General features: G+C 59.8%; 1 long non-coding RNA gene across 1 annotated transcript in view; it reads left to right on the top strand.

Annotated features, from left to right (window-relative positions):
- LOC133763932 (uncharacterized) overlaps positions 1–16,581 on the top strand; it is a 38,802-nt gene extending 22,221 nt beyond the window's left edge. The window contains exon 3 of the long non-coding RNA XR_009866428.1: positions 15,619–16,581. This is a non-coding gene — a long non-coding RNA (uncharacterized LOC133763932). The remainder of the gene's footprint in view (positions 1–15,618) is intronic.
- Positions 16,582–17,114: the final 533 nt, after the last annotated feature.

The raw sequence follows: 17,114 nt of genomic DNA, 5'->3' as shown, positions 1-17,114 counted from the left end.
CCACTGGGCTGGGCTGGGCTGCAGTTCAATCCAGGTCTCCCACGTGAGGGCAGGGAGAGGGAGCCAAGGACTTGACCTCCCCTGGTCTGCATTAGCAGGAAGCTGGAGTCAGGTGCGGGAGCCGGGGATCAAAGGCAGGGCCTCTGATGTGGGATGCAGGCGTATAACCCGCTAGGCCAGCCACCGCCCCGGACGTCACGCTCTAAGAACAAGAATAACCAAGTGCACTTCTAGGCCAGATCCAGTTTGTCCTCCTCACCTGTGGGACGTCACTGGGTGCAACCCAGCCAGGGTTAGTAGCACCAGGAAGCGGAGTCCTCTCTTGTCTTCTGTTTGCCACTCGGCACCGGTCGGTGTAGGCTCAGGGCTGTCTCCAGCCTGGCTGAGCTCCCCCATGGCCGATGTCCTTCTGTGGCAGCCTTTATCACTGCGATAAATGTCAGGAGTAGCTCAGCTTTACCGGGAATCTCACGTGTGCGGGGCTCATGGCAGCCCCTCTCCCCACACCCCTGCATCTCCCGGAGTCTCACGTGTGCGGGGCTCATACTGCCCTCTCCCCACACCCCGGCATCTCCTGGAGTCTCACGTGTGCGGGGTTCATACAACCCTCTCCCCACACCCCGGCATTTCCCGGGAGTCTCACATGTGCGGGGCTCATGGCAGGCCTCTCCCTGCACCCCGGCATCTCCTGGAGTCTCACGTGTGCGGGGCTCATACAGCCCTCTCCCCACACCTCGGCCTTTCCTGGTCTCACGTGTGTGGGGCTCACGGCAGCCCTTCTCTCCCCATACCCCGGCATCTCCTGGAGTCTCACGTGTGCGGGGCTCACGGCAGCCCTTCTCTCCCCACACCCCAGCCAGCTTCCCTGGCACTAGAGTCCCTTTGCCAGGCCCATGTTACCCCAGCTCTGGGGCTGAGGGGTGAGTGACGGGGTGGGGGGTGCTCCGGTGACCGAGGGGCCACTGGCTGCAGGCGGGAGCTGAGATTCCTGGGAAGTGAGTGGAAATTTCCTACATTCCATCTCCCCGGCAGGGCTGAGTTTGTTGCTTTCGTGGGAAACTTTACTTTACCTCGAGGTTCCTGTTTGGTTTTTAATTCCCGCTGGGCCCTCATCTCTGCACCTTTAGACTTTTTGGCCTCAGCTGTTCTGTGGATTCTTGCTGAGTTTCTTTGGTCAAGGTCAAGGTGTCTGTTTTCCTTTTGATTTCTCAGTAACCCGGCTCGGAGTTCATAATCCCACAACCTCAGGGGTCTCCTGAGGTTGCGGGAAAGCAGCTCAGGAAGTGGTTGGGCTTTGGGAGTTCTAGAAATAGAGCCCAGAATCTAGACCCAGAGAACTTGGTGAGCCCGCGTGACCCGCTGTCCAGGCACTGAGCAGGGTGCTGGGCCAGCCTCCTGCCTCAGGGGCCGTGTACGGAGTACGTGCCAAGCCGCTGGGCGAGCCCCCGGCCCCACCGTGAGGAGCTGTCCTGAGCTTAGGGGAAGCAGTTGGAGTTGTTCCTGATTTGAGTCAGTTTAGACTCAGCCGCAACCACCAGCGCGTACACGAGACGCAGCGCACCGTTTCCCGGGGACGTGGTCCCCGCTCGGCGACCTGGGGGCCCAGGCACTTTCCGTTCTCTGACCTCTTCAGGCTGTGACTGTCTCCTCGTGCTCCAAACTGACAGCTAGAGCTCCAGTCGTCACCAGAGACGTCCGGTGTCAGGTGGAGGAAAGGCAGAAGGGGCTGTGTCCCTCCTTTTGTAGAGACCTCCTGGAAGAACCACGCTTGACCTTTGCCCCCCTCTCTCTGGCCAGAGCTTAACAGCCAAGGCCAAGCTGAAGAGAGCCAGGGGAGTTTAGTCGTTAGCAGGTGCAGTGCTGGCTGGGTGAGGGTGGGTTCTAGGGAGAGGCAGCTCTGGTCCTAGTCTGAGTGGGCAGCTGGCAGTCTGTCAGGGAGAGCTGGGTTTAGAAGCCGGGAAGTAAGCAGGTTGCTGGGATGTGTAACTCACTTAACTCCCTCGTGAGCCTACGCGGGTCACTTTACTTTTTTGAGCTTTAATATCTTCACTTTAAAGAAAGGCTCCTTGTCCTCTGGTTTTCCAACTGCGCTCTGAGCGCTGGGTCTGTCCCCAGGAGTGACTGGGAGTCACGGGGGCTGGGCCAAGCGCGGGGTCGTCGGTCGTCCCCGCTCCGAGCGCACCTGCGTTTTCACTTCACGGATGCAGCGGCCGGAGGAGGACCTCCAGGAGCAGCTGTGGGAAGTTCCTGGGTTTGCAGAGAGGCGAGTTGGACTGGTTCTGTAGGTTCAGGTTTCTCTGGTTCTGGAGATGGTTCTGCGATTGTGCGAGTCCAGTGAGCTGTCAGAAGAAAAGCTTGGTTGTACTTCCGTAGTTCTGTTGGTCACTGGACCTCAGGGGTATCGGGATGTATTCCCTCAGGTCGGGTGTGGAACAAACAGGCAAGCTTGTTGCCTTGATCTGCCGTTTTCTGCTTGCTCCTCAGTCCCTCTGAGCCTCAGTTTATTCCTCTGTAAAATGGGCCCAGTACTAGTCTGATGCTGCTCTGTGAACTCAGTGTAATCAAGTAGGCTGTAGGTAAACACCAGTTTACTTCGGTGCCACCTGTTCATCACAGGGTCCCACACGCGTAGGCGTTAGATAGGAAGTCCTCGTATTAATGAATGATGTAGCCAGTGGGTTCCCAAGGCTCAAAACAAAACCAGTGGCCCTGGAACCCTGAGCGTGACTCGGATCAGGTGTCAGCTGAGCCCTGTCACGCCTAAGGATGAGATTTCCTCCCAGTGTGCCATGTCCTGGAACCCGCGGACCCCACTGCTCTCCTAATCTTCATTCTCCCCCACTGCCTCCCCGGCCCCCCGTCCACGAAGCATTCCCAAGGCTTTTTCATCTTAAAAGAAAACACTTTGTTCTCTGGGCGAAGACGCCTGTGCCTGTGTCTGTCTGCTGTTCACAGCCAGGGACCCAGGCTGAGCTGTCTACACCGGTGCCTGTCACGTGTGTCCGTGCCCACAGAGAGCTGACGGCTGCTGAGAGTTCTTGCCGAGGCCGTGAACGGCCCTGTGGGCAATCTCAGCTCATATGGGGCCTGTGTGGCGCCGGCGCCTCGGTTTCGTGAGCTCACTTGATAACTTGGAGGAAGTGACGTTCAGTACGTGAACGTGAATCACGCGTGTCAGCGTGGGCCTGGAGTCTCACCTCGCAGGGACGGGGTGCGTGTGTGTCCGCACACTGCCCAGCTGTCACGCGTGTCAGCGTGGGCCTCGTGTCTCACCTCACAGGGACGGGGTGCATGTGTGTCTGTGCACTGCCCAGCTGTCACGCGTGTCAGTGTGGGCCTCGTGTCTCACCTCACAGGGACGGGGTGTGTGTGTGTCCGCACACTGCCCAGCTGTCACGCGTGTCAGCGTGGGCCTCGTGTCTCGCCTCACAGGGAGGGGGTGCGTGTGTGTCTGTGCACTGCCCAGCTGTCACGCGTGTCAGCGTGGGCCACGTGTCTCACCTCACAGTGATGGGGTGCGTGTGTGTCTGTGCACTGCCCAGCTGTCACGCGTGTCAGCGTGGGCCTCGTGTCTCACCTCACAGGGACGGGGTGCGTGTGTGTCTGTGCACTGCCCAGCTGTCACGCGTGTCAGTGTGGGCCTCGTGTTTCACCTCACAGGGATGGGGTGTGTGTCCGCACACTGCCCAGCTGTCACGCGTGTCAGCGTGGGCCTCGTGTCTCACCTCACAGGGACGGGGTGCGTGTGTGTCCGCACACTGCCCAGCTGTCACGCGTGTCAGCGTGGGCCTCGTGTCTCACCTCGCAGGGACGGGGTGTGTGTCTGCACACTGCCCAGCTGTCACGCGTGTCAGTGTGGGCCTCGTGTCTCGCCTCACAGGGACGGGGTGCGTATGTGTCTGTGCACTGCCCAGCTGTCACGCGTGTCAGTGTGGGCCTCGTGTCTCGCCTCACAGGGACGGGGTGCATGTGTGTCTGTGCACTGCCCAGCTGTCACGCGTGTCAGTGTGGGCCTCATGTCTCACCTCGCAGGGACGGGGTGCGTGTGTGTCTGTGCACTGCCCAGCTGTCACGCGTGTCAGTGTGGGCCTCATGTCTCACCTCGCAGGGAGGGGGTGTGTGTCTGCACACTGCCCAGCTGTCACGCGTGTCAGTGTGGGCCTGGAGTCTCACCTCACAGGGACAGGGTGCGTGTGTGTCTGTGCACTGCCCAGCTGTCACGCATGTCAGTGTGGGCCTCATGTCTTACCTCGCAGGGACGGGGTGCGTGTGTGTCTGTGCACTGCCCAGCTGTCACGCGTGTCAGCGTGGGCCTGGAGTCTCACCTCACAGGGACGGGGTGCGTGTGTGTCTGCGCACTGCCCAGCTGTCACGCATGTCAGTGTGGGCCTCATGTCTCACCTCGCAGGGAGGGGGTGCGTGTGTGTCTGTGCACTGCCCAGCTGTCACGCGTGTCAGCGTGGGCCTCGTGTCTCGCCTCACAGGGACGGGGTGCGTGTGTGTCTGTGCACTGCCCAGCTGTCACGCGTGTCAGTGTGGGCCTCATGTCTCACCTCACAGGGACGGGGTGCGTGTGTGTCTGTGCACTGCCCAGCTGTCACGCGTGTCAGCGTGGGCCTGGAGTCTCACCTCACAGGGACGGGGTGCGTGTGTGTCTGCGCACTGCCCAGCTGTCACGCGTGTCAGTGTGGGCCTCGTGTCTCACCTCACAGGGACAGGGTGCGTGTGTGTCTGTGCACTGCCCAGCTGTCACGCGTGTCAGCGTGGGCCTCGTGTCTCGCCTCACAGGGACGGGGTGCGTGTGTGTCTGTGCACTGCCCAGCTGTCACGCATGTCAGTGTGGGCCTCATGTCTTACCTCGCAGGGAGGGGGTGCGTGTGTGTCTGTGCACTGCCCAGCTGTCACGCGTGTCAGCGTGGGCCTGGAGTCTCACCTCACAGGGACGGGGTGCGTGTGTGTCTGCGCACTGCCCAGCTGTCACGCGTGTCAGTGTGGGCCTCGTGTCTCACCTCACAGGGACAGGGTGCGTGTGTGTCTGCGCACTGCCCAGCTGTCACGCGTGTCAGCGTGGGCCTGGAGTCTCACCTCACAGGGACGGGGTGCGTGTGTGTCTGCGCACTGCCCAGCTGTCACGCGTGTCAGTGTGGGCCTCATGTCTCACCTCACAGGGACAGGGTGCGTGTGTGTCTGTGCACTGCCCAGCTGTCACGCGTGTCAGCGTGGGCCTCGTGTCTCGCCTCACAGGGACGGGGTGCGTGTGTGTCTGTGCACTGCCCAGCTGTCACGCATGTCAGTGTGGGCCTCATGTCTTACCTCGCAGGGAGGGGGTGCGTGTGTGTCTGTGCACTGCCCAGCTGTCACGCGTGTCAGCGTGGGCCTGGAGTCTCACCTCACAGGGACGGGGTGCGTGTGTGTCTGCGCACTGCCCAGCTGTCACGCATGTCAGTGTGGGCCTCATGTCTCACCTCGCAGGGAGGGGGTGCGTGTGTGTCTGTGCACTGCCCAGCTGTCACGCGTGTCAGCGTGGGCCTCGTGTCTCGCCTCACAGGGACGGGGTGCGTGTGTGTCTGTGCACTGCCCAGCTGTCACGCGTGTCAGTGTGGGCCTCGTGTCTCACCTCGCAGGGACGGGGTGTGTGTCTGCACACTGCCCAGCTGTCACGCGTGTCAGTGTGGGCCTGGAGTCTCACCTCACAGGGACAGGGTGCGTGTGTGTCTGTGCACTGCCCAGCTGTCACGTGTGTCAGTGTGGGCCTCGTGTCTCACCTCACAGGGACGGGGTGCGTGTGTGTCTGTGCACTGCCCAGCTGTCACGCATGTCAGTGTGGGCCTCATGTCTTACCTCGCAGGGACGGGGTGCGTGTGTGTCTGTGCACTGCCCAGCTGTCACGCGTGTCAGCGTGGGCCTGGAGTCTCACCTCACAGGGACGGGGTGCGTGTGTGTCTGCGCACTGCCCAGCTGTCACGCATGTCAGTGTGGGCCTCATGTCTCACCTCGCAGGGAGGGGGTGCGTGTGTGTCTGTGCACTGCCCAGCTGTCACGCGTGTCAGCGTGGGCCTCGTGTCTCGCCTCACAGGGACGGGGTGCGTGTGTGTCTGTGCACTGCCCAGCTGTCACGCATGTCAGTGTGGGCCTCATGTCTTACCTCGCAGGGAGGGGGTGCGTGTGTGTCTGTGCACTGCCCAGCTGTCACGCGTGTCAGCGTGGGCCTGGAGTCTCACCTCACAGGGACGGGGTGCGTGTGTGTCTGCGCACTGCCCAGCTGTCACGCGTGTCAGTGTGGGCCTCGTGTCTCACCTCACAGGGACAGGGTGCGTGTGTGTCTGTGCACTGCCCAGCTGTCACGCGTGTCAGCGTGGGCCTCGTGTCTCGCCTCACAGGGACGGGGTGCGTGTGTGTCTGTGCACTGCCCAGCTGTCACGCATGTCAGTGTGGGCCTCATGTCTTACCTCGCAGGGAGGGGGTGCGTGTGTGTCTGTGCACTGCCCAGCTGTCACGCGTGTCAGCGTGGGCCTGGAGTCTCACCTCACAGGGACGGGGTGCGTGTGTGTCTGCGCACTGCCCAGCTGTCACGCGTGTCAGTGTGGGCCTCGTGTCTCACCTCACAGGGACAGGGTGCGTGTGTGTCTGCGCACTGCCCAGCTGTCACGCGTGTCAGCGTGGGCCTGGAGTCTCACCTCACAGGGACGGGGTGCGTGTGTGTCTGCGCACTGCCCAGCTGTCACGCGTGTCAGTGTGGGCCTCATGTCTCACCTCACAGGGACAGGGTGCGTGTGTGTCTGTGCACTGCCCAGCTGTCACGCGTGTCAGCGTGGGCCTCGTGTCTCGCCTCACAGGGACGGGGTGCGTGTGTGTCTGTGCACTGCCCAGCTGTCACGCATGTCAGTGTGGGCCTCATGTCTTACCTCGCAGGGAGGGGGTGCGTGTGTGTCTGTGCACTGCCCAGCTGTCACGCGTGTCAGCGTGGGCCTGGAGTCTCACCTCACAGGGACGGGGTGCGTGTGTGTCTGCGCACTGCCCAGCTGTCACGCATGTCAGTGTGGGCCTCATGTCTCACCTCGCAGGGAGGGGGTGCGTGTGTGTCTGTGCACTGCCCAGCTGTCACGCGTGTCAGCGTGGGCCTCGTGTCTCGCCTCACAGGGACGGGGTGCGTGTGTGTCTGTGCACTGCCCAGCTGTCACGCGTGTCAGTGTGGGCCTCGTGTCTCACCTCGCAGGGACGGGGTGTGTGTCTGCACACTGCCCAGCTGTCACGCGTGTCAGTGTGGGCCTGGAGTCTCACCTCACAGGGACAGGGTGCGTGTGTGTCTGTGCACTGCCCAGCTGTCACGTGTGTCAGTGTGGGCCTCGTGTCTCACCTCACAGGGACGGGGTGTGTGTGTGTCTGTGCACTGCCCAGCTGTCACGCGTGTCAGCGTGGGCCTCGTGTCTCGCCTCACAGGGACGGGGTGCGTGTGTGTCTGTGCACTGCCCAGCTGTCACGCGTGTCAGCGTGGGCCTCGTGTCTCACCTCACAGGGACGGGGTGCGTGTGTGTCTGTGCACTGCCCAGCTGTCACGCATGTCAGTGTGGGCCTCATGTCTCACCTCGCAGGGAGGGGGTGCGTGTGTGTCTGTGCACTGCCCAGCTGTCACGCGTGTCAGCATGGGCCTGGAGTCTCACCTCACAGGGACGGGGTGCGTGTGTCTGCGCACTGCCCAGCTGTCACGCGTGTCAGTGTGGGCCTCGTGTCTCACCTCACAGGGACAGGGTGCGTGTGTGTCTGTGCACTGCCCAGCTGTCACGCGTGTCAGTGTGGGCCTCGTGTCTCACCTCACAGGGACGGGGTGCGTGTGTGTCTGTGCACTGCCCAGCTGTCACGCATGTCAGTGTGGGCCTCATGTCTTACCTCGCAGGGAGGGGGTGCGTGTGTGTCTGTGCACTGCCCAGCTGTCACGCGTGTCAGCGTGGGCCTGGAGTCTCACCTCACAGGGACGGGGTGCGTGTGTGTCTGTGCACTGCCCAGCTGTCATGCATGTCAGTGTGGGCCTCATGTCTCACCTCGCAGGGAGGGGGTGCGTGTGTGTCTGTGCACTGCCCAGCTGTCACGCGTGTCAGCGTGGGCCTCGTGTCTCGCCTCACAGGGACGGGGTGCGTGTGTGTCTGTGCACTGCCCAGCTGTCACGCGTGTCAGTGTGGGCCTCGTGTCTCACCTCGCAGGGACGGGGTGTGTGTCTGCACACTGCCCAGCTGTCACGCGTGTCAGTGTGGGCCTGGAGTCTCACCTCACAGGGACAGGGTGCGTGTGTGTCTGTGCACTGCCCAGCTGTCACGTGTGTCAGTGTGGGCCTCGTGTCTCACCTCACAGGGACGGGGTGCGTGTGTGTCTGTGCACTGCCCAGCTGTCACGCGTGTCAGCGTGGGCCTCGTGTCTCGCCTCACAGGGACGGGGTGCGTGTGTGTCTGTGCACTGCCCAGCTGTCACGCGTGTCAGCGTGGGCCTGGAGTCTCACCTCGCAGGGACGGGGTGCATGTGTGTCCGCACACTGCCCAGCTGTCACGCGTGTCAGTGTGGGCCTGGAGTCTCACCTCACAGGGACAGGGTGCGTGTGTGTCTGTGCACTGCCCAGCTGTCACGCGTGTCAGTGTGGGCCTCGTGTCTCACCTCACAGGGAGGGGGTGCGTGTGTGTCTGTGCACTGCCCAGCTGTCACGCGTGTCAGCGTGGGCCCTCTGCACTCACTGTGGCTGTCCCGTTTGTTCTGCTCTGCCTCAGTTCGTCCCCACCCGCTGAGTGCCACCATGCGGAAGGAGGCGTAAGGTCTGGAGAATTCCAGGGCTTTATAGCGTAGAAGGGAAGCCAACAACACCCAGCATGGCGGCCATCTGGGGAGTGAACCAGCAGATGGAAGGCCTCTTTCTCTCTCTCTCTCTCTCTCTCTCTTTTTCTCTCTCTCTCTCTTTCTCTCTCTCTCTTTCTCAGAAAAAGAGGCTGGGGAGCGAGGGCAGCAAGGGAGGAGAGGGGCTGAGACGTCAGGTAAGTGTGAGGGGACCGGGTAAACAAAGCACAACCCCTGAGTTTTGCTCTAGAAACATCTTCCCTGTCTTCCTCTGTCCTGGTGGTGGAGAAGCCTAGAATGTTCTGGAAGGCTGGAAGCAAAGTTGGCATGAGGACTTCTCCAGGTCTGTTTGTGGCTGAGATGGATACCGAGGAGTGGGTAAGGAGTTCTGTGGGCCCACTGGGTGACTTCGGGGCAGTCTCCCAGCACCCACCTCACCCTGACCTCGGGGGCCCACTGGGTGAGTTCAGGGCAGTCTCCCCAGCACACGAAGCTCAGTACCGTGGCCACTACAACCCAGCTGTGCGAAGGGGAGGCGGCTGGTCCAGAACGGCCTAGTGCCAAGCAGGCCTGGAGCCGGGATGGGCTTGGGGGGAGCAGGGACTAGGAAGGACTCTAGACCTGGTGTGTCCCCAGGAGGCAGGGGATGAGTGACTGGAACGTAGTCAGCAGGTTCTGGCTGTCTGGATCTTAGAAGACTTGCAGATCAGCGTAGTTGACGGCGCGCATCCTGGCGGTCTGAGCTGGACTGAGTTACACGTCTGTCGCAGCTGGGGGCCGCGGGAGCTGGGGTGGCGGTGCCCCTGGGCCGTGGCTGGAGGAAGTCTGCACTGGGCCTCCTGCTGGCTCTCGGCAGGCAGCCCTTACATGCAGGGCTGAGGGATGGGTCAGCGAGACAGGCTAGAGGGACGGAGCCGACAGGGGGCTCGGCTGGGGCACGCCTGTGAGGGCATGGAGCAGACGGGGCTCAGTTGGGGCACGCCTGTGAGGGCGTGGAGCAGATGGGGCTTGGCTGGGACATGTGTGTGAGGGCGTGGAGCAGACAGGGGGTGCGGCTGGGGAACGCGTGTGAAGGTGTGGAGCAGACAGATGGCTGGCGCACGCGTGTGAAGGCATGGAGCAGACAGATGGCTAGTGCACACGTGTGAAGGCGTGGAGCAGACAGATGGCTGGAGGCACGTGTGTGAAGGCGTGGAGCAGATGGGTTCGGCTGGTGCACACGTGTAAAGGCGTGGAGCAGACGGGGCTCGGCTGGCGCACGTGTGTGAAGGCGTGGAGCAGACGGGGCTCGGCTGGCGCACGCATGTGAAGGCGTGTGGAACCTCCTCAGGGCCTGCTCAGGGCTCCTCTGTGTGTTTCAGGGCTCCCCCTGGTCGCCGTTGTCACGGCCACAAAGCACGGGTGGCTTCCTTGGCAGGTGTTCAGTTGCCTCGCTCCGTCCTCACAAGCACTGTAAGGGACTTGTGCCTGGAGGGGGACTGAGGGTGACTGCCCAGCTCGCGTGTGGCGGGGCCCCGTCTGACTGGCTGCAGACTGTAAGGGGCACAGCGGCGAGGGGCACGGACCGTGGGCAGCGCCAGGGCTCCCTTTCCTCTTGGGGCTGCTGGCGGTAAAAATGAGCTCACAAGGAGATGCGGCGGATCCAGAGGGGCACTGGCGCGGCCTGATACAGCGGGGGAAGGCAGGATGTGTGTTTCCCGAAGCCCCGATGAGAAGGCAGAGCCAGAGCCCGCGCACTGCCGGGACATCCTTGGCCCAATCGTCTTTCATTTTCAGCTGAAATCCAAGCTGAGCTCGCCGTGCTGTATTCTGCCCGCAGCCCTATCGAGGGGGCTTCTCTGGGGGCCTGACCCCCCGCGCCACCTGCTCTGACGCGGCTGTCGCCTTGCCGTCCCCACTGCCTGCCGCCTTGTCTTCCGCAGCTCCTCTCCCGGCTTCCAGGGCTCTCTTTAGGCCCCTCCTTTCCCAGACAAGTGGAGCGCACCGTCTAACCCACGTGCTGTTCTTCAGCCCTCCTCGCCAGGCTCCGCCTCCTAGGGCAGAGCCCGCCTCTGTGGGCGGAGCCTTGTTGAGTGCCAACCCTCCTCCTGGTTCGCGTCTCTTCCCCACAGAGGGGGCGGCTGAGTCTGGGGCCTGCTCGAGCTTGCTTGTTCCTGGCCCAGGAAGCAGGGAGCCCAGAGTGGAAGGGAGCCGCAGGAAGCCACAAGCAGATTCCTGGAACAGAGGGGGGCGGGGCTCAGGAGGCCACGCACTGCAAAAGCTTTTGCATCAAAATAAACTTAGTCTTCTAATTTTTCCATAAACTTTTACAAAGTTCTTTCTTTGGGGTTGGCTTTGTGGCTTAGCAGGTAAAGCTGACATCCCACATGGACGCGGGTTCGAGTCCTGGCTGCTCCTCTTCCTATCCGCTCCCTGCTAATGGCCTGGGAAAGCAGTGGAAGACGTCCCAAGTCCTTGGGCCCCTGCACCCATGTGGGAGACCTGGAGGAGGCTCCTGGCCCTGGCTTCAGACCACCACTGTGGGCATTTGGGAAGTGAACAGTGGATGGAGGACCTCTCTCTCTCTCTCTCTCTAACTCTGCCTTTCAAATAAGGTGGACAGAGACCTTCCATTTGCTGGCTCACTCCCCCAAAGCCTCAGACAGCTTGGCTGAAGCCAAGAGCCCAGAACTCAGGGCAGTTCTGCTGCGTGGGTGGCAGGGAACCAAGTGCTTGAGCCGCCGCTGGCTGTCTCCCAGGGTGCACGTGGGCAGGCTGCTGGAGTTGGGCAGATGGCTCTTAACCGCTGCAGCAAATGCCCGCCCCTTCCACACTTGTCCTGCTTCCTGGCGTCTTCCCCTGGTCCCCTGGCTTCCTGCTGCTCCTTCCTGCTCAGGTCCCGCCCCCGGCCCGGGCCAGGTGCAGTCCTGGGCCAGGGGCGGGCCCCTGCATAGGTGTGACTCCCGGCCGCCCTCCCCCCCTTGCTGCCCGGGTAGAGCCACGCTTCTGGAACTCCTGGAGACTGCCGGCCACCCCAGGAGGGCCCAGGGATTTGCATTTCTATCCCGTTCTTCGTTCTTCGGGTGAGGCCGAGGCTGCGGCCCAGGGGTCACACTCGGGGCCTCTGGAGCTGCTGGGGTTCTGAGAGGCTCTGGTTTCAAAGAGGAGGGCAGCCCCAGCTTCCTGTTTGCTATGCAGGAAGGACTTCAGATGTGGGGGTGCCAGGCCGCTGGTGGAAGGGCCAGTCCCTCGCCCAGGAAACAGGAGAAGAGGTGGTGACTGATCACGTGTGGTGCCTGGGCCCCTGGGCGCGTGCTCTGCCATTTGGGTCCCTTTTTTTTTTTTTTTTTTGACAGCAGAGTGGATAGTGAGAGAGAGACAGAGAGAAAGGTCTTCCTTTGCCGTTGGTTCACCCTCCAATGGCTGCCGCGGCCGGCGCACCGCGCTGATCCGAAGCCAGGAGCCAGGTGCTTCTCCTGGTCTCCCATGGGGTGCAGGGCCCTAACTCTGGGGGTGCTAATGGGAGATGGTCAGTGCTTCTGGAAACCTAAGGAGGAGAGGAAGTGGATCCAGCGGTGGGGTGGGGGGGGTCTGACTTCTTTTCCTCCCCCTCTCTGTGCGATTTCTGCTCCTGCAACCCTGGGCACCCACGGGGTGGGCCTGGGACTTGGAGCAGCCTCTCTGCTGGGACCCCTGTACTGGCTTCCCACGCAGCTCCTGTGCCCGTCACAGCCTCCCGTACGCCATTCTCTGCATGGTGACCTTTGTCGCCCTGTAAAAGTGGCTCAGAAGATGACCTCTTCACGAAGGGATAAGACAAAGACAATGGAAGAACAAAGAGGCTGCATCTCCATAGGGCACCTTGGGGGGGGGGCACTGTGAGATGACACTCGAGTTAAATGTCAGGTCCCCCGAGGATCTGTCCTTACTAGAACGACTTCCGACTTCCTGGGTGGCACTTGACTCGCAGCTCCTTGGGACACCCACATCCCGTCTTGGAGTGTCTGAGTTCAATCCCAGCTCTGCTTCCTACCTGATCTGGTTTCCTGCCGAGGCACGTTCTGGGGGGCCGCTGGTGATGGCTCAAGTACTTGGGTCCTTGCCACACATGTGGGATGCCCAGGTGGAGTTCTGGGCTCCTGGCTTTGACCTGGCCCAGCCCTGGCTGTTGTGGGCATTTGAAGAGTGAACCAGTGATGGAAGATGTCTCTCCTTCTGTTTGTCTCTTGCTCTCTGTGACTCTCTGCCTTTCAAATAAAAAAAAAAAAAAAAAAAAAAAAAAAGGATTTCTAGGGGTTGAAGTTGGAGACTCCCTGAAGGAAGTCAGGCTCATTCTATTCACGGGGTAAATGGCAGATCTTGGCAGGGCAATGGCTGGGCAAGGCGGAGCATTGCTGTCCATCATTGCTCCCTGAACGCCACCAATGATATCAGCTGATTCTGAGGCCATGCACCTACTCCTTCCATGCGCTGGGGACACTTCTGCTAGTAGTGGCTCCGACCCCCTCAGCCAGTCCTACAGAGTAGGACAGAGAGCGGTCTCTTTGGAAAGTGCTTCCCTACAGGACCCGGGCCTTCCTGAGCTCCCTGCTGTCCCCGTTCGCGTCCATGCTTCCAGGCGCAGGTGTCCTGCACGGCCTGTGTACAGCGTACAAGAGCCGTGCTGGCTGTTCGATCACTTTGGGGAGGAGGGAGGATCTGGACCATGCCGCCCTCTGGCTGGGCGCTGCCCCCAAGCACCCTCCTCTGTGGTCAGCAGCACTCCTGTAGCTCTGCAGGCCACTTGTGCCTGCAGGTCTTGTCCTGCCCCGTGGGTTCAGGGACAGGGACCCCGTCCTCTCTCTCAGCACGGCACCCGGCACACTGGAAGTACTTCAGAGCTAGACTCCTTCCAAAAAGCCGTGGGAAAGACTGAAGTTAAAAGATAAGGTTATTTGGGTGCAAGCATTTTGGAATCCAGGCATAGTTTTTTATATGCCATTTCCATTAATTTTTTGAAGATCCCTAATATTTAATGCGTGAACAATATGTTAGATTTATTTGTTCCAGAAACAATCTAGCATAGGAAAGACAGGGCACTTAATTTGTACAAAACATCATTCTTCCAAAATCCTTGAAGGAGATGAAAATGAGAAAAGCAGAAATTTGTGTCAGCGGCAGCACACAAAACAAGACTGATTAGACAAGTGGAAAAAATGCGCTCTGTGAACCGGGTTTTATTCTCGGCTGCCTTTCTGGAAACCAGGCCTCCTGTGTCCTTCTGACACAGCGGGGGACGCGGGCACCATGAGCACAGTGGCTGCTTGGTTTTGCTGTCAGGCTGACTCGTCCTCTCGGTTCTTCGATCTCGTCAGTCCTCGTGTGCAGGCAAACACTGACAGTTCCTTCAACAGCTTGCAGGTGCGTGCGCAGCAAAAACTCAGAATGTGTGTAATGTGCAGACACGCGTGGGCTGCACTTTCGTATTTATCATGTAAGACATGAGTCAGTTACACATAGTATGTCTTTAAACTTTGCAATTTGAAAGGGAGAGGGATGGAGAGACAGAGATGCCTGCAACAGGTGCCTACACAGCCAGGGCTGGCCAGGCTGACACCAGGAGCCCAGAATCAATCTGGGTCTCTCACGTGGTTGGCAGGGACACAAGGCCTTGGCCATCATCTGTTGCCTCCTACAGTATACATCAGCAGGGAGCTGGAAGGGAGAGCAGAGCTGGGACCCGAGCCCGGCCGTTCCAGAATGGGATGCGGCCGTTTCGTGCTGTGCTACAGTATGTTTAAGTGTTTCCAGACGTGAGAGCGTTTCAATCTAATTTCTATTGCCCCCTAAATTTCTCTGTTCTGTTTTTTCAGAAACGTTTGCTTTATCATGTCTTCAACTTTTTGTAGCAATCTAAAACTCTAGCTCTTTTGGTTTCTTGAAACAAAATCAAAGAATGAAAATCACGGACAGAGAAGTTCCTGGAAGATCAAGTCAGAATTGCTAACATTCGCGGAGATTTGTTAACATCACCGACGATTTATTAGCAACATCGACTTCGTACCAGAGACCTTCTGAACGGTTCACGCCCTGGCTCCCTGCGTCCGCCCAACAAGCTTTTGGGGTAGAGCTGTTCAGTTCAGCCCCACCTTGCAGGAAAGGGTCTGGCCTGAGACCACACTGGTGTCAGGTGCAGGGGCGCAGACTCTGGCCTGTGCATGCATGCAGTTATTTGTTTGCTTGCAATACTGGAAGGTCTGTTATTTCTTATTTATTTAAGATTTGTTTATTTATTTGGAAGTTAGAGTTACACAGAGTGGAGATACACACACACAGAGATCTTCCATCTGTTGGTTAACTCCCCAAAATGGCGGCAACAGCTGGGCTGGGCTGAGCTGGGCAGGAGCCAGGAGCTTCTTCCAGGTCTCTCATATGGGTGGCAGGAGCCCAAACACTTGGGCCATCTTCTGTTGCTTTTCCCAGGCCAATAGCAGGGAGTGGAATTGGAAGTGGAGCAGCTGGGACTCGAACCAGAGCCGATATGGGATGCTGGTGCCGCTGGCGGTGCCGGCTTAACGCTGGCCCCTGGCCTGTGCATTTAAGTCCCAGCGCACCCTACCTGCCTTCCATGACTGAGATGGAGGGGGGACATCAGGCCTCTGCTTTATTTGACTCAGAGTGAGACCTGCGTCTGTCATCACTGTGTGAGCCTGCGCTCGGCTGAGCTCAGTGTCACGGGGAGACGTGGTCCCCTCTCCTCCTCTCTGTACTTTGTTGCTGTAAACTCCTGTGCATGTGAGTGGATTCCTTCAAGAGCTGCTTTCTTCTGCTCCTTCCTGGTAGAACTTGAGCTTCCTTCCACCCCTGCCTGGCCCAGCGCTCGGAGACAGCCACCAGAAAAGCAGCTGGGAGTCGGAGGTGAGTGGAGGGAAGGAAGCAGAGGACAGCCGCTCGGTCACAGCAAGACTTGGAGGCCAGACAGCCGGAAACGCACCGGGTGGTGAGCAGGTCCGCCTATGGGAACGGACAGATGGGCCCCAGCCCCAGCCCGCTCCTGTGGTCTTCGAGGCCAACACCTCAGGGTCAGGCGGGCAGGGCTGGTGAGAGCTACTAGGCAAAGAGCTGACTTCACGCTTCCAGTGGGAGTTCAGGGCACAGGAGGAGGGGCGAGGGCACCTTACCCTGGAAGGCAGGGAACCCTGGGGGCTGTCACCCCCACAAGGCTGGGCGTGGTTGTTGGGGTGGAAGACGTGGGGTGTGTGTGTCCCCCCCCCCCACTCTGCTTTTCAAATAAATAAATGAATATCTTTAACAAAGTTCTCTGGGATGGGCACTTGGCTCAGTAGCTGAGACACTTATATCCCGTACTGGAGTACCTGGGTTTGATATCATGCAGGCCCCAGGAGGCAGTAGTGATGGTTCAAGTCGTTGGATTCCTGCCATCCATGTGGGAGACCTGGACCAAGTTCCTGGCTTCCGGCTCCTGGGTTCGGCTGTTATAGGCATTTGGGGGGTTAATCAGTGAGTGGGAGCTCCCTGTCTCTCAAATAAATAAATAAAAACACTCAAATAAGTTTTCTGGAGTAAATAATTTTAAAGTTAGAGAATGAAAATGCTGTCTTGTAAGACTGTTGATCATTCTGGGGAGATGGACTTGTTTCTAGCCGTACTGGAGAGGCACAGACCGGGGTTCGCCCTCCTCCCCAAGACGATCTAACAGCCAGCACGGCTCTCGGATGCTGTACACAGGCCGTGCAGGGCACCTCCAGCTGGAAGCACGGAAGCGAATGGGGGCAGCGTGCAGCCCCTCAGGTGAGCGTCTGGACAGGGTTTCTGGTCTGCACTGTGAGGGGAGGACGAAGTGGCTGGGGTTTGCAAGGCCGAGAGAGGGAGAGGCAGGAGCCACACACACACACACACACACACACAGAGAGAGAGAGAGAGAGAGACAGACAGACAGACAGACAGACGGATGGACAGACAGACTTGGCCCCTGAAGATCTCCTGAGGGCTCCACGTGAGTCTTCATCTCAGTACCATTCGGTCCTTGCATGCGAGGAAACATTGGGAGGCCGGGGAAAGAACCACTTGGAAAGAACAAGAGCCCCAGCTGGGCACTGGGACGTGAACGGGGGCTGGGAGTGCTCCCAGGCCACTGCCTGCTTCTCACACAGTGCTGGGGCTGGTTTCTGATCTTATCAGCCAGAGCCGACACACAGGCCACTCTGTGGAGCCCTCAGAAAGGTATTATCTCAGTGCTAGGGCCAAATTGCCTCTAGACTGACAGCTATTCTGGACTCATTGAATGAAACTTAAAAGCAAGCCCTGGGAGGATCTAT

Source organism: Lepus europaeus, chromosome 1 (genome assembly GCF_033115175.1).
Source record: "Lepus europaeus isolate LE1 chromosome 1, mLepTim1.pri, whole genome shotgun sequence".
NCBI lineage: Eukaryota > Metazoa > Chordata > Mammalia > Lagomorpha > Leporidae > Lepus > Lepus europaeus.
The sequence above is the reverse complement of the archived record's forward strand: the minus strand, read 5'-3'. Positions and strand labels throughout refer to the sequence as shown.